Below are 14488 nucleotides of genomic sequence, written 5' to 3' on the forward strand. Positions count from 1 at the left end.
ATAGTAAGTGGGTAAAGGGTGTGTGTCAACATGTCCTATGGTCTCTGCCATTGGTTCACATCGTGAGATCATTCTGTACTTCCTGTGGCGCCCTGGGAGCATCCCCCTTCAGATGGGTTTTGTGCAGTTGGTCAAGATCAAGGTGAGCTCCAGAAATGGATAGGGTCGCTTTAGGTTTTGCCCCATTTGGATTTTCCCCTTCGGATTGGCTTTTTGGGGCGGATCTCTAGGCCTAAAATGGTAGGTCACACTTACAAGAGATTGTTGAGTAAGTTAATGATCTCTTAGAAAAATCAATGATGGCTAGTCGTTATAGGAGAAAGAGTTGTTCTGGTATTAATTACTAGTTGAGAACTTCTGAATTTAAAGGAGGGATAACTGACCTCCCTTTGACGACTTTTGTCCTAAACCTTTGAAGCATGATTAGGAAACTAGAGGGATCAGTCATAGTAGGACTATGAATTATGTTCATTAGAGGGATCAGTGGTACTTAAGGAGTTAGATGTAACTACAAGGGCATAACGGTTAATTGGCTCAGCTGTACTTATGAGCGATCTGTAAAGGGTTATCGCACTGTTTATTGGTTGATATAGACACAAAATATATCTGTAGTAAGGAGAGTGCAACTATTGGTCTTTAGTGGAGTGCCCAGCAGTTAACGGATGGTGGATCTCGTGGTTAAAGAGTTTAGTCAGTTATTCACGTATTGTTTGAGCTTCAAGCTACAAGTCCATAAGGTTCCCTTGGTAGCTCAATGGATTCAAGTTGAGAATCAGTTCTTGGTGTTGATTTGAAATGTTCAAATTGACAAGAGGAAATTCGATTATACATGATATAATCGGTGTGATGTATGAGATACATCAACTGGAGGATTAATGTAAATATGATTTACATTAAGTAACATAAAATAGAAAAAGAACTATGATTTATAGGTTTCATGAGATGAAATATTAAAACTATAGGTTATAAATATAATATGGTAAGTTGGTTATCATATATATTTATAATAATATTAATTATTGGATAATTATCTCTTTTTCTCTAATAACCAATTGAGTGGGAGGTTATTGGTTGTTTTATGGTAACCATGAGATAAAAGGAAAAATGTTTTCTTAAATTTAGAAGAGTTGCTTAATTCGGAAAGGAACTCACGGAAATTGCTATCAAGTGAAATCATTTCATTAAACGATAGTTGATAGAGAGACTAAACGATCGTGGAGTGTTACTATACGATAGTTTACTCAGTTGGTCGTAGCTAAACGATCACAGGGCATTATTTATACGATAGGCTGCCTTTTTCTACACGATTGAGTATTTGTCTATATGAGAGACACTTCTCATCTCCCATTTCCTCAATTGTCTACATGATTATTGTTCCTTCAGTCTCGTTCTCTAACCAAGTCCATACATAGCCCACACTTCTAGATTCTCACATCGAGAATACCAAGGTAACCATTGTGGTGGTGTCCTCACTCAACTCGACTGAGTTCAAGCTTTCAGAGGTCGTTCGTTGTGTGCTTGCATTGTTCGTGTGGTGGTTGCTGTTGATCGTGCTATGTTGCGGTTGTCGTGTTCGAGCGTCTATGTATTGCTGTCTTGGAGACTGAATGAGGGTTCGTGATCGAGGGAGTCTGAAGCATGAGTCTTCAAAGGTATGTATACTATATCCCTTGATCTCATCTGTAAGCATGCTGTAATTTCGTATTGTGCATGACCTGTTAGTTTCCGTTTCTTGAATTGTAATTATGTATGTTCAATATCGAATGGAATTTGGAACGATCATTCCGCTGCTCATGAAAATCTTCATGTCCGAATTCCTTCACCATGTAGATTTAAAATCCCACCATAGAAAGTATGTTGCATGCATCGAAAGTATGTTATAAGGAGTTATAAATATAATATGCATGTTTAGGATTTCAAGTGTTTAATATAAGGTATTATATTAAATCACAAAATGCTTGATGATTATTATGGATGCAAAGCATGTCTAAAAGTTTAATAAGTTGTTATAAAATTTGATTAGGCATTTAAAATCTATAACAAAGATAATTTACATGCTCACGTAGGTTAACAATTTGTTTTAATAGTTAAAATACGTCGTTATCTTGTAAAACTGTAGTTACAAACTCAACCGGTGTATAATCTTATCTAAGACTGGAGGTGCTTAAGTTGACGGTCTACGGAACACCTTTTATCTGGGGATTATGGCCGAATAATTGAGCGTTGTTAACCTCGTTTTATGAGCATACATGAGCGGTGTGCGGTTTTAAAACTGGTTTATCACCTAGACATCATAGATTAATTCCAAATATAACCGTTATACTTGAAAAATCACCTAGACTTAGATTGTGTAATTAGCCGAAACATACCTAAGTATAGATTTACCCAAAAACAAATAGAGCACTTCAGTAGGAGATCCATACAACACTGTGAGATATATATTCAGTGGGAGAAACATACCTAAATATAAGATATATTGTTCTTAGCTCTCACGTGCCTAAGAGTTCACACTGTGAGATCCATACAACGCTTCATGTCACCCTCGGAGTGACCTCCATTCGGAAAGTGTTTGCAAGGGTCAATAGCAAGGTGAATAGGGGAAGCAGTACATAGCAAGTGGGTGAAGGATGTGTGTCAACGTGTCCTACGGTCTCTTCCATTAGTTTGGCCCGTGAGATTCCTATGTTGCATCAGCTTGTCGACTTTATGCCATCTACACTAGTCATTTTTACGGCGACTATCTCCTCGGAGGGTTGTAACATAGGATTCGGAGCAAATCAAACTCCAAGAATGGATAGGATTTCTTAGACTGGTTCCCTACCTTTACTCTCTAATTCGGTAGCATCATTGGGGTCGTTAACCTCTGAGATCTAAAAATGGAGGGTTACACTTACAAAATTACTGTGTTAATAAGTTCTTCACCGAAAAAGGTAACTAAATGACTATCGGAATATGAGTTATTCTAGAGATAGTATTGTTGGGGTTGATGCCCTAAATTCTCGTGTCCTATAGTTTGTAAAGAGTTTGTACGAACGCTTGTGTTGTTAATATAACAACTTGATGAACGAGTATTTCTCCCCAGGAATCATGAGACCAGCATTGGATGGATCAAGGTTCGAAATGAAGCCAGTAATGTTACAAATGATACAAACAGCAGGACAGTTCAGAGGATGACATGGTGAAGATCCGCACGCCAATCTACGAAGCTTCATTGAAATTTGCAACACTTTTATCTTCCCTAATATTTCCCCAGAGGAGGTTCGACTCACGTTTTTTCCATTTTCACTATGTGATAAAGCAAGAAAATGGGCATACTCTCTCAAACTAGGAGAGATAACGTCATGGGAGAAAGTTGTGGAGAAGTTTATAAAGAAGTATTTTCCTCCCACAGAAAATTCCATAAGGAGGAAATTGATCACCAATTTTGAACAAGAAGAAGATGAATAGCTCAGTGACGCATGGGCGAGATTCAAGAGACTAGTACGCGAATGCCCACACAATGGATTATCGGATTGCCTCCAAATGGAGATTTTCTATCATGGACTCAACTCTGCATCATAGAAAGCTGCCAATGCGACAGCAGATAGAGGTCTTCTGGATAAAACATATGATGAAGCAAAGAATATTCTTGATCGCATCTCGGTAAACCATGAAGATTGGCAAGAAAGCAATCAAAGAACAAATACCAGAGAAAGTAATATGAGTAATAATGCCATCGCATAATTACAAAATCAGATGAATGTGATGATAAACTTGTTACAAGGCATCGTAATAAACAATTCAAGAACTTGAAATGGGCAAGTCAATGCGATTGAGAAAACAAGCACTAACTGTATCGTATGTGAAGAATCGAATTCTTTTAAAGAATGCCCACGAAATCCTCAATCAGTTTACTTTATTAAAAAAAAAAACAATCCTTTTTCAAACACTTACAATCCGGGGTGGCGAAATCACCCTGATTTTTCTTGGAAGAGCAACCAACGGCAAGGCAGTAAGCCTGTGGCTCAGAGAGAGGGACCACCAGGGTTTTTCCATAGAACTAATGGACAACAGCAAGCTAGTAGCTCTCAAACACCATCCCCATCATCCCTGGAAAACTTGTTAAAGAAATACATCGAAAAGAATGAAACAATCCTTCAAAACCAAGCTACATCCATATGCAATTTGGAAATTCAAATGGGACAAATTGTAGGAGAGCTAAACAACAGACCTCGAGGGACATTGCGTAGCTCAACCGAGCTTCCACGCAATTCAGGGAAAGAAAATTGCCAAGCAGTCGCCCTAAGGAGTGGATAGGCGGCGATAAAAGTCAGAAAAGAGCCTCACAAGACCGAATCAAAGGAGCAACCTGCAATTGAATCAGAAAAGCCTCTATCGCAAATTGAATCAAAGGAGTCCAAAACTAGGAAACCAGAAGATGCGATCACCTCTAAGCTTCCATACCATGAAACATTAAAAGTACAGCTACCTCTATTTCCTCAAAGATTGAAAATGAAACATAACGATGAAGGCCAGTATCAGCCTTTCTTGGAAATATTGAAACAATTACACATCAATATTCCATTCATAGAAGCGATAGAGCATATGTCGGTATATGCGAAATTTTTTAAGGACATTGTCTCAAAGAAAATAAGCATGGGAAGATTCGCCACGGTGGCATTGACACAAGAATCCCACCAAAGATGCACAATCCAGGCAGTTTTACAATACCCTGCTTAATAGAAGGAATTTATATTGGTCAAGCATTGTGCGATCTTGGGGCAAGCATAAACTTAATGTCTCTTTCAATCTTCAAAAGATTGAATGTGAGACAACTGACACCCACAACGGTGACTCTTCAACTCGCCGATAAATCCTTGGTGCACCTTGAAGGAAAATTGAAGGATGTCTTGGTAACAATAGACAGATTCATTCTACCTGCAGACTTCATTATCTTAGATTATGAGGCAGATAAAGATATTCCAATCATATTGGGACGACCATTCTTGCCTACTGGTCGTGCTCAAATAGATGTGCACAAGGGTGAAATCACAATGAGTGTCAACGGAAAGAAGCTTAAGTTCAATATTATCAAGGCAATGAAGTTCCCAAATGAGGAAGGCTTGTCAGATTCCGATGATGAACACACTTTCGCTGAAAATTGGGAGTCCGAGGAAGAAAATGAAGAAAGAGAGGATGCGACAACATCCATAAAGACTTGCCATGCGACAACAGAGATATTGAAGAATGAGGAAATACTGAATTTGGATGAAGAAAGAAAAACACAGAAGCCCTCTTTAAAGCAACCATCTACACTAGAATTAAAAACTCTACCAACCCACTTGAAGTATGTATTTCTTAGCTAGAATGAAACCTTACCAGTCATCATATCCTCTGCGTTACCTGAAGAAAAAAAGAAGTCGCGCTGCTCAATGTTCTAAAGAAATATATTAGAGCAATCAGTTGGACGCTCGCAGACATCAGAGGTATTAGCCCAATGTATTGCATGCATCGAATCCGGCTTGAAGAAAATCAAAGGGGCTCAATAAAACCTCAATGTAGACTCAACCTTGCGATAAAAGAGGTTGTCAAAAAAGAAATCATCAAATGGTTAGATGCCGACATTATCTACCTTATCGCAGATAGCACATGGGTCAGTGATAACGGGAAGAAATGCACGTTATCATAGTGCTAAGTTCTTAAACAATGTTGGATTACGTTGATGAAATATGTTAAATTGCGTCCATTAAGCATAAATTCTATAATATTACGGTCGCATGCATTCAGCGCATTAGACTATTGATTTTTGTATTTTTTTTGCAGAATATGCGTTAACGCAATGCAAAGATTGCGATCATAGGAATTTATTGGTCGAGCGCAACTTCACCGCAAGACTTTGCGTTGATCGTGCTCGTAAACATTCGCCCGAGAAGGATTGCTGCAACTTGGTCAGTGCAACATGGTGGGCACATCTGGGTGAAAGGCTAATTAAGAGCGATGGGACAGAAAGCTGATGACAGTTGAGTCCAAATTAAGTTGACAGCCGATAATGGTCACAGAGTACATTCAGCTTTATCGGTAACAATTATCCGACGCGTCAATCAGGAATTAAAGTTGTCCCATCTATACAACCGGGAGAGAGAAACCGCCTTTCACCATGGATGCTCTATAAATACCAAGTGTATTCTTCAGAAAAAGGGTTCACCACTTTTACAATCTTTTGTTCCAGTTTGCACGTCTTTGTTTTTAGTTTTCTTTCATCTTAAGGCGAACGCGAGGGAGAAAGTTGTGCCCGTAGATCATTCCGGTAAACTTGGGAGAGCATCGGAAGCTCCAAAGACAGAGAGAGGGTCAATGCCTGCGGAAGCGGGAATATCTTTAGATCAGAATAGAGATTCCAGTGTAAAAAGTCTCGTTTAGCAAGGAATTGCTACCAGGCTCTCTACCTTAAACTTCCATTGGCATTTTGTACTCAACTCATTTATAAGAATAGAATTTCTTTCTCTATATCTGTTCACTCTCTGTGATTTACGCATGAGTAGCTAAATCAATTGAATGGGTTGAGAAGCATTTAGCTAGCACAACTAGGGAATCTTCATTCTTTGCAATTATCTTGTTTATGTATGCTTCATTCGTCCATTAGAGATACTCGGAAGGGTAGTCTAAGGATAGGAACTAGACTTGGGAAGGTCAGATTAGAATCTAGGTTTGGAAGAACCAGATTAAAACGCATAAACAAGAGATAGGCGCTTAGGAATGAGCGCTATTTGTTATCAATGCATCGTAAGCATCCTAGAGATAGGATATGATTGTATGCGGTCACCTTGCTTTCATGCATCTTGCATCAACGCATAGGACAAGAGTAGAGACTTAGGGATGAGCTCTATGGACATTTTGCATTCAACACATGCATCCTAGATTTAGGAGCATCACATTTGCATTGGAAAATGACTTGTTGTGCATGGTAGTAACGTGATCGCATAGTCTGACGCATTCCCGAGTAACGCTAGCTAAAGATCTTCTCAACCCGTTCATCGCATACTCATTGCATCTATCAACGTAACTTTCGTTTCTCAAATCCGCCGCATTTATTTATTTCTTTTTCATCAACGCAAATAACAAACCAAATACTTCATTTATTTACCCGGTTATCGCAAAGTTTTTATCAAAATTACCAACGCAATCTATTTTCACAAGTCTCTGTGTTTGACCCTGGACTTACCAAGAAACTCAGAGGAATTTACACTTGAATTCCGCTAGGGAAACTTAAGTGCACAACACAATTCCATCAACGCATATCATCCATATTTCCATTCAATAAAACAACGCATCAGTCAGCCCCGTGCAATGTGTTCCCAAAAAAGGTAGGATAACAGTGGTTCCTAACGCAAACAATGAACTGATCCCCATGAGGACTGTCACAGGTTGGCGGATTTGTATGAACTACAGGAAACTCAACGCGGCGACAAAGAAAGATCATTTCTTCTTGCCTTTCATTGATCAAATGCTCGACCGATTAGCAGGAAATGATTATTTCTGCTTCCTTGGTGGGTACGCAGGCTAACCAAATTATGATCACACTAGAGGATCAAGAAAAGACCACATTCACATGTCCATATGGAACGTTCACCTTTCGTCGCATGCCTTTTGGATTATGCAATGCTCTCAGTACATTTCAAAGGTGTATGATGGTGATCTTCTTCGAGTACCTGGAAAACTCGGTTGAAATCTTTATGGATGATTTCTCAGTCTATGGGCAACATATGAAATTTTTCTGTAAAACTTGAAGAGAATACTGAAAATATGTGAAGAAACTAATCTGGTGCTGAATTGGAAAAAGTGCCATTTTATGGTCAAAGAAGGAATTGTGCTTGGGCACAAGGTTTCAAGGAATGGGTTAGAGGTGGACAAAGAAAAATTTGAAGCTATAGAAAAACTTCCACCTCCAGCAAATGTGAAAGCTTTAAGGAATTTCCTAGGACACGTCGGGTTTTACAGAAGGTTAGTAAGGGACTTTTCCAAAATCGCTCGACCTTTGAATGCATTGTTGGAAGCTGATAGACCCTTTGATTTCGATTCACACTGCCTCATAGCATTCAAAACACTAAAGGACGCATTAACTACAACGCCAATTCTGATTGCACCCAATTAGGCAAAGCCATTCAAACTAATGTGCAATGCCAGCGGATATGCGATGGGAGCAGTCTTGGCACAAAAAGTAAAGACAATGTTACACCCCATCGCATATGCTAGCAAAACATTAAACTCCACGTAGGCGAATTACACCACCACCGAGAAGGAACTTTTAGCGGTGATTTTTGCAATTGAAAAATTCTGACCGTACTTATTGGGGTCAAAAGTGATAGTCCACACAGACTACTTTGTGATAAGATATTTGATGACCAAAAAAGATGCAAAGCCTAGTCTGATCCAATGGGTTCTTACTCCAAGAATTTAATATGGAAATAATCGAACAAAAGGGAACAAAGAACCAGGTCGCTAACCATTTACCGCGATTAGAGAATCCAGAAGTGGATCGCATCCAGTCGGAGGTGAACGCCTCATTTCCTGATGAGTAGTTGCTTAAGATTGAAGAACTACCCTTGTATGCGGATATTGTCAACTTCTTGGTTTGCAAGCAATTCCCCGAACATCCCATCAAAAGAAAATGCTCATTCATGAATGCAAATTTTACTCTTGGGACAATCCGAATCTCTATAAAATGGACCAGACTAGATATTGAGACTCTGTGTTCCAGAAACTGCTTTCCATCGCATATTGTTTCAATGTCATGAATCACCCTATGGAGGGAATTTCGGTGGACAGCGCATAGTAGCAAACCTTTTGTAATGTGGGTATTACTGGTCCACTCTGTTTAAAGACGCACAAGAATACTACATGAAACGCGATAAGTGGCAACGCACTGGAAGCATTTCATAAAAAAAAAAATGTGATGCCAATAAACATCATTTTGGAGGTGGAGCTATTCGACGTCTAGGGAATAGATTTCATGGGACCATTTCCATCGTCAAATGGTCATAAATATATTCTATTGGTTGTTGACTATGTTTCCAAATGGATTGAAGTTGTTTCATGTGTTGCAAACGATGCGGCAACAGTCTCTAAATTCTTGCAGAAAAACATCTTCACTTGTTTTGGCACTCCACGTGCCATAATAAGTGACGAAGGGACCCACTTTGTGAACTGCATTATTAGTAAACTGTTGATCAAATATAATATCCACCGTAAGATCGCCACCGCATATCACCCCCAAACAAACGGACAAGCAAAGGTTTCCAACAGAGAAATCAAGTCATTCTTAGAGAAGGTGGTGCACCCATTGTGGAAGAATTGGGCCATGAGACTGGATGATGCCTTGTGGGCATATCGGACTGCTTATAAGACACCCATAGGTATGTCAGCATATGTGTTGGTGTTTGGCTTGTCATCTGCCATTGGAACTGGAATATAAGGTGATATGGGCAGTTAAGAAACTTAACTTTGATCTTAAGGCTGTAGGAGAAGAGAGAAAACTTCAACTACTAGAGCTAGATGAGTGGAGATTACAAGCGTATGAGAATTCCAAAATTTACAAAGAGTGCACCAAACAATGACATGATAAACTTCTTTGCGAGAAAAACCTCAAGATAGGTCAATGGGTATTACTGTTCAACTCTAGGTTGCGTCTCTTTCCTGGAAAACTGAAGTCACGTTGGTCCGGGCCTTTCATAATCAAGGAAGTATTCCCGCATGGAGCGGTGGAATTGACCAACGAAGATGGGACCAACGCATTTAAAGTGAATGGACAAAGAGTAAAGATGTATCATAGAGGAGATTTCCAACGCGAGAAAACCTCTATCGACTTGGGTAAGCCAGAATAAAGAAGAAACACTTAGTCCCTGCGATGATAAGCAACATACATTCATCAAGGACGAAGTATATCCTTTTGAGTATCCTTTTTGTTTTTCTTTCAAAAATCTACTTTACTTTTTAGCCCATCACAGGAAAGGATGCGATCACAATTATGCGGGCGAAAAATTAAATTTGGGGGTTGTATCCTTCCTTGCCTCATCTTATTTCAATTTTTGTACTTCTCACTTTCAATTTAATATTGCTGAATTTTACTATCACATTGTCTCTCGTTTGGCTCAATTATGTATTTCTGATTACTTGATTTGGTCGTCGCATTCATCCTTTGCCCATTATGACTTCAACGATGAAATATATGCTTCTTTTCTTATCACATGAACTAGCATCAGATTAATTTCAGGACAATCGATTTATAAAACATTTCTAAAAATTTAGTGGTCTACCAGCTTTACTTCAAAACCATTTTTCCAAAATTTTCTAAGTTCATTGCATGAATTATTTCGTCTTCAGAAATGAGGACATTGCTACATTTTAAATTTGAAGGGTATTATTTTTAGTCGCGTTATTTTCAGATCTTCATTTCAATTTAAAAAAAAATTATATAACGTTGAGATCGAATCCTGCTCGTAGTTGGATGTCTGCATGACACCCATTGGGGCAAGCCAAAACGAAGGTGGAAATCGTGATCAATGCAGAAGTTAAGTGATCGTAACTCCGCTGCCAAGTAAAAAAAGATGGGCATGAGTTTTGACTAAAAAGAGCGCCCGCTCGTAGTTGGATGTCCGCATGACACCTGTGAGGGCAAGCCAAAATGAAGGTCAGGCACTCGGACCAACGCAAGATCACAAAACGAATATCTAAATCATGCAAAGGCCGAAACCTCTTGAACACCCTGATTTGATAAAATTTGAAATAAATCATGCGATGTCCTGGGAAATGATTAAAGATTTTTTTTTTTTAAGATTCAGCTTGTGGTCCCTAAAGGTTAGAAATATTTTAGGAAGAGATTAGGATAGAAATTAATAAGGCATTGGTTCAGCGATTTGAATAAGACATCATGAAAAGCCTAGGCAGGGTGAAGGCGGTTGAAATTTTGAGAAATATTTAGTTTTATGCTTGAGGGCAAGCATTGTTTTAAATTTGGGGGTGTGATAGCTGGTAGAAATACAAGTTATTAAAGCTCAAATTATTAAAACAATGGGGGAAAGCGATGTTGACATAGGCAATATTATGATTGGATGCGTCAAACTAAAAGAAAATTGCGATCGCTAATGCTCATCGCATAAAAGCAATTAAATTGCGTTATTCTGTGCAGGTACAATGTGATGGCACACTTGAGTTTGCGATCCAAGGGTACCTCAAAGATGATCGAGTGATTACTTTACATAAAGGCAGTAGCTTAATGCAATGAAACATGATGGGACGTAAAGCTGATAACGGTCAAATCAGAAATGCAGTGGACAGTTGTTAAAGACCATACCGTTGCAAATACATTGAACTTCCGATGACCATCAGACGATGCAACAGGGTATGGAAATTTATGTTGCCCATCCACGAAATCATTGGTGAGAAGAACTACTTTGCCTAGAAGTCTATAAATACCCAATGTTACCAAACCAAAGAGAGGCGAGAGGGAGCAAGACGAAGCTGAGGGAAGGGAATTACTTTTCGGAGAGGTCGAAAGACTACTGGAAACAGTACAGAGGAGAGACACCCAACCCTTGGAGAGCAAGATTCTACAATTCGGGAAAGAGTTGAAGTGATAAGAGCAGTGTAAAAAGCCAGAGGAAGCAAGACATTGTTTACTTGGCTTGATACTTCTTACACCATTTATTGTTTTGTACTCAAACACTTTATTCGAAAAAATGGAAACTTCATTTCAATTTATGATCACTCTCCACACCATGCATGAGTAACTAAATTTGTGAATGGGTTGAGAAGTACTTAGCTGGCATGACTTAAGCTATGCACTTTATGTGATCATCTTGTCTTATGTATGCTTCATTCATCATTTGGAGTACTTGAGAGAGTAGTCTAAAGACAGAATCTAGGCTTGAGAGAGTCGGATTAGATTGCATAAGCAAGAGTAGAGACTTAGAAATAAGTTCTATCTACTACATTCCATATACATCGCATGCATCCTAGAAATAGGAAATGTGACCTTATGCATTGAGAAATGTAGTGCTTAATATTTGTGTATAGTATGATCGCATGACTTGTACAATATCTTAAGAAATGCTAGCAAAACATCTTCTCAATCCCTTCATCACATACTTGTTACAACACCACCCTTTCATTGTTGTGCATTTAATTCCATCGCATTAGAAAATCTAAGTTAAATCACCATCGTAATAGGATCAGAGAGTCTGTCGCATATCTATTTAGTAATCCCTGCGTTCGACCCTGAACTTACCAAGACCCTAAGAAGGCTTATACTTGAGCTTTTTTAGGAAAACTTGCATGATCATCTTATCCACATATCCTTTCATCGCATGATAAATCAACGCATCAACTAGGATTTTTTTTTTCCCATGGGGTATTTTCCTAGTAAGATTTTAATGAGTCATATTTCATATATATAATCGACATTTAAGGGGGAATATTATAAATATTATAATAATAATAATAATAGATGTCCATTAATGTCATACTTAGTGTTCAATGTCAAGTGTCATTTTTTTCATTACCTTATGTGTTGGCCATGTGTCATTCAACCACCAATGCATAGTGTCCAAGTGTGTCACTTCCTTCTAGCCAAAATTTCTAATAAATAAGTAGTCATTTGTGGATTTTGTAGATACACATACATTGGTTGAAATTCCATGAATTTTGGAGAAAGTGGAAATTTTTGGAGAAATTTTCTATTTTCTATAATTTTTCTACTTATTCTAAATTTAGTTATTTAGTTATTTTATTTATTTATTTAATTATTATTTTAATATTATATTTTTCGAAATTTGTATTCTCATTGTGCTCGTTTTTTCTCCTTAAATTCACAATACAATTAAGTTTTATTTAGGCAATCGAAGCGTATGATTGTTTTTTTGGTTTACATGCTTTTTATAAGGTTCTTGTTTATGACATTAATAAGGGAAAATTCAATATGTGATAATCATGTGAGAATTAAGTAATTTAAAAGTTGTCTCGTGGAGCACTACATGGTTTCATGAGTTTATGTTTTTGTTTTATGTGTAAAGTTTATCATGAAAATTATGTAAGGTATGTTTTATCCTTGTAATTTAAATTAGAAAGTAGAATGTACAGAGATTTTATATTTTATTGATAAAATTATTTGCAATATTAATATTTCTATAATTTGTGTTGTAAATTACTTGGAATTATGTTATTGATATTTATATATTATGAATAATTTGACTAAAGTAGTCAAATTAGTAAATTCTAGGTAGATATCAAATGAAAGTTAATTCATGAAAACAAAAAATCTATTTTACTGCTTATTTTTAATTTATATTTCTTAGATTAAAGTTATCCAAGATTTAACTATTTTCTTTAATTGCTCCATTAATGTTTATGTATTTTTCATGATTTAGTTATTATATTAAGTTTAGAACATTATAAATTATGCATGTTTAAATTCCCTTAAGTTTGGTAAATTAAATTATGTATTAATTATATTTTTATTTGTTTATGCATATAGCATGAGAATAATATAAAGATTGATTAAAGTATCCAGTTATCTTGTGATAAATTAATTGTGATTATTTTATTATGATATCTATATTATGAATAATTTATTAGTCATCAAAGTGACCCAATTAGTAAATCTTATAGATATCAATTTAAAGTTGATTCAATTACGCATGCTTATGTGATGCTAATGAAGAAGATGATATTATGAAACATCAAAGATTTTATCATGAGTATATTGGTATTTATTATTATAAGACATTTTGAATCACCCAAAGGTTGAATAGTAGTTTTATAATTTTGAACCTTATTATGGTTAATTGAGGTGTTTGGTTAGATATTTTTGATATATTCAAAGAAAACACTACAACAAATATTACATTCAATAGCATTTAGGATAGCACTAATAAAAAATGCTATTAAAAAAAAGGAAAAGAAAGGCGAGAATCAAAAAAATTAAAAATAAGAACGCGGGTTCACCTTACGGAAAAGCCCTGGCCATTTGTCTTCTCAACTTTCTTATTCGACTTCCCTTATCTCCGATTTCGACTTCTCCACATCTTTGACCTCTATTGCATCATCTCGATCCCTCCTTCGTCTTCTCAATGGTTTGTGCAGAGCCCTTAACCTAGTTATCTCCTTCATAAAACAAAAGCATGGAATCCAGTGAGTTCATGGAAGATAAATAATGTAACAAAAAATGCCTTCTCTGTGGAATTTCATCGGCAACAATAGATTCATTGTTCTTTTTCTTCTCAACATTTCAAAAGGTAACCTTCAATTACTTATTTGTTTTTGGGTATTTTGTATTGTTTCTTGTTCTTTTGACTTTGTCTGATAGGTCTTTTTGGTCAACTTATGTATGATGTGCAACCTTGTAGAAGGGTGGAAAAGTTCACAGATTACTTAATTTATCAAGAATGTCCTCTTAATTCTATGTCTTGTAACTCTTGTCCATGATTTGAGTTTTGATCATGGTGCTAGTTCTTAA

At 37.0% G+C, this 14488-nt stretch overlaps 1 non-coding gene across 1 annotated transcript; it reads right to left on the minus strand.

Moving 5' to 3' along the window:
- Window positions 1-3399: 3399 nt before the first annotated feature.
- On the minus strand, window positions 3400-3506 carry LOC120082297 (small nucleolar RNA R71). Its single transcript, XR_005483128.1, has one exon. It is a non-coding gene; the product is annotated as a small nucleolar RNA R71 (small nucleolar RNA).
- Window positions 3507-14488: the final 10982 nt, after the last annotated feature.

This window comes from Benincasa hispida, chromosome 7 (genome assembly GCF_027475165.1).
Source record: "Benincasa hispida cultivar pf3 chromosome 7, pf3_genome.v1.1, whole genome shotgun sequence".
Taxonomy (NCBI): Eukaryota; Viridiplantae; Streptophyta; class Magnoliopsida; order Cucurbitales; family Cucurbitaceae; genus Benincasa; species Benincasa hispida.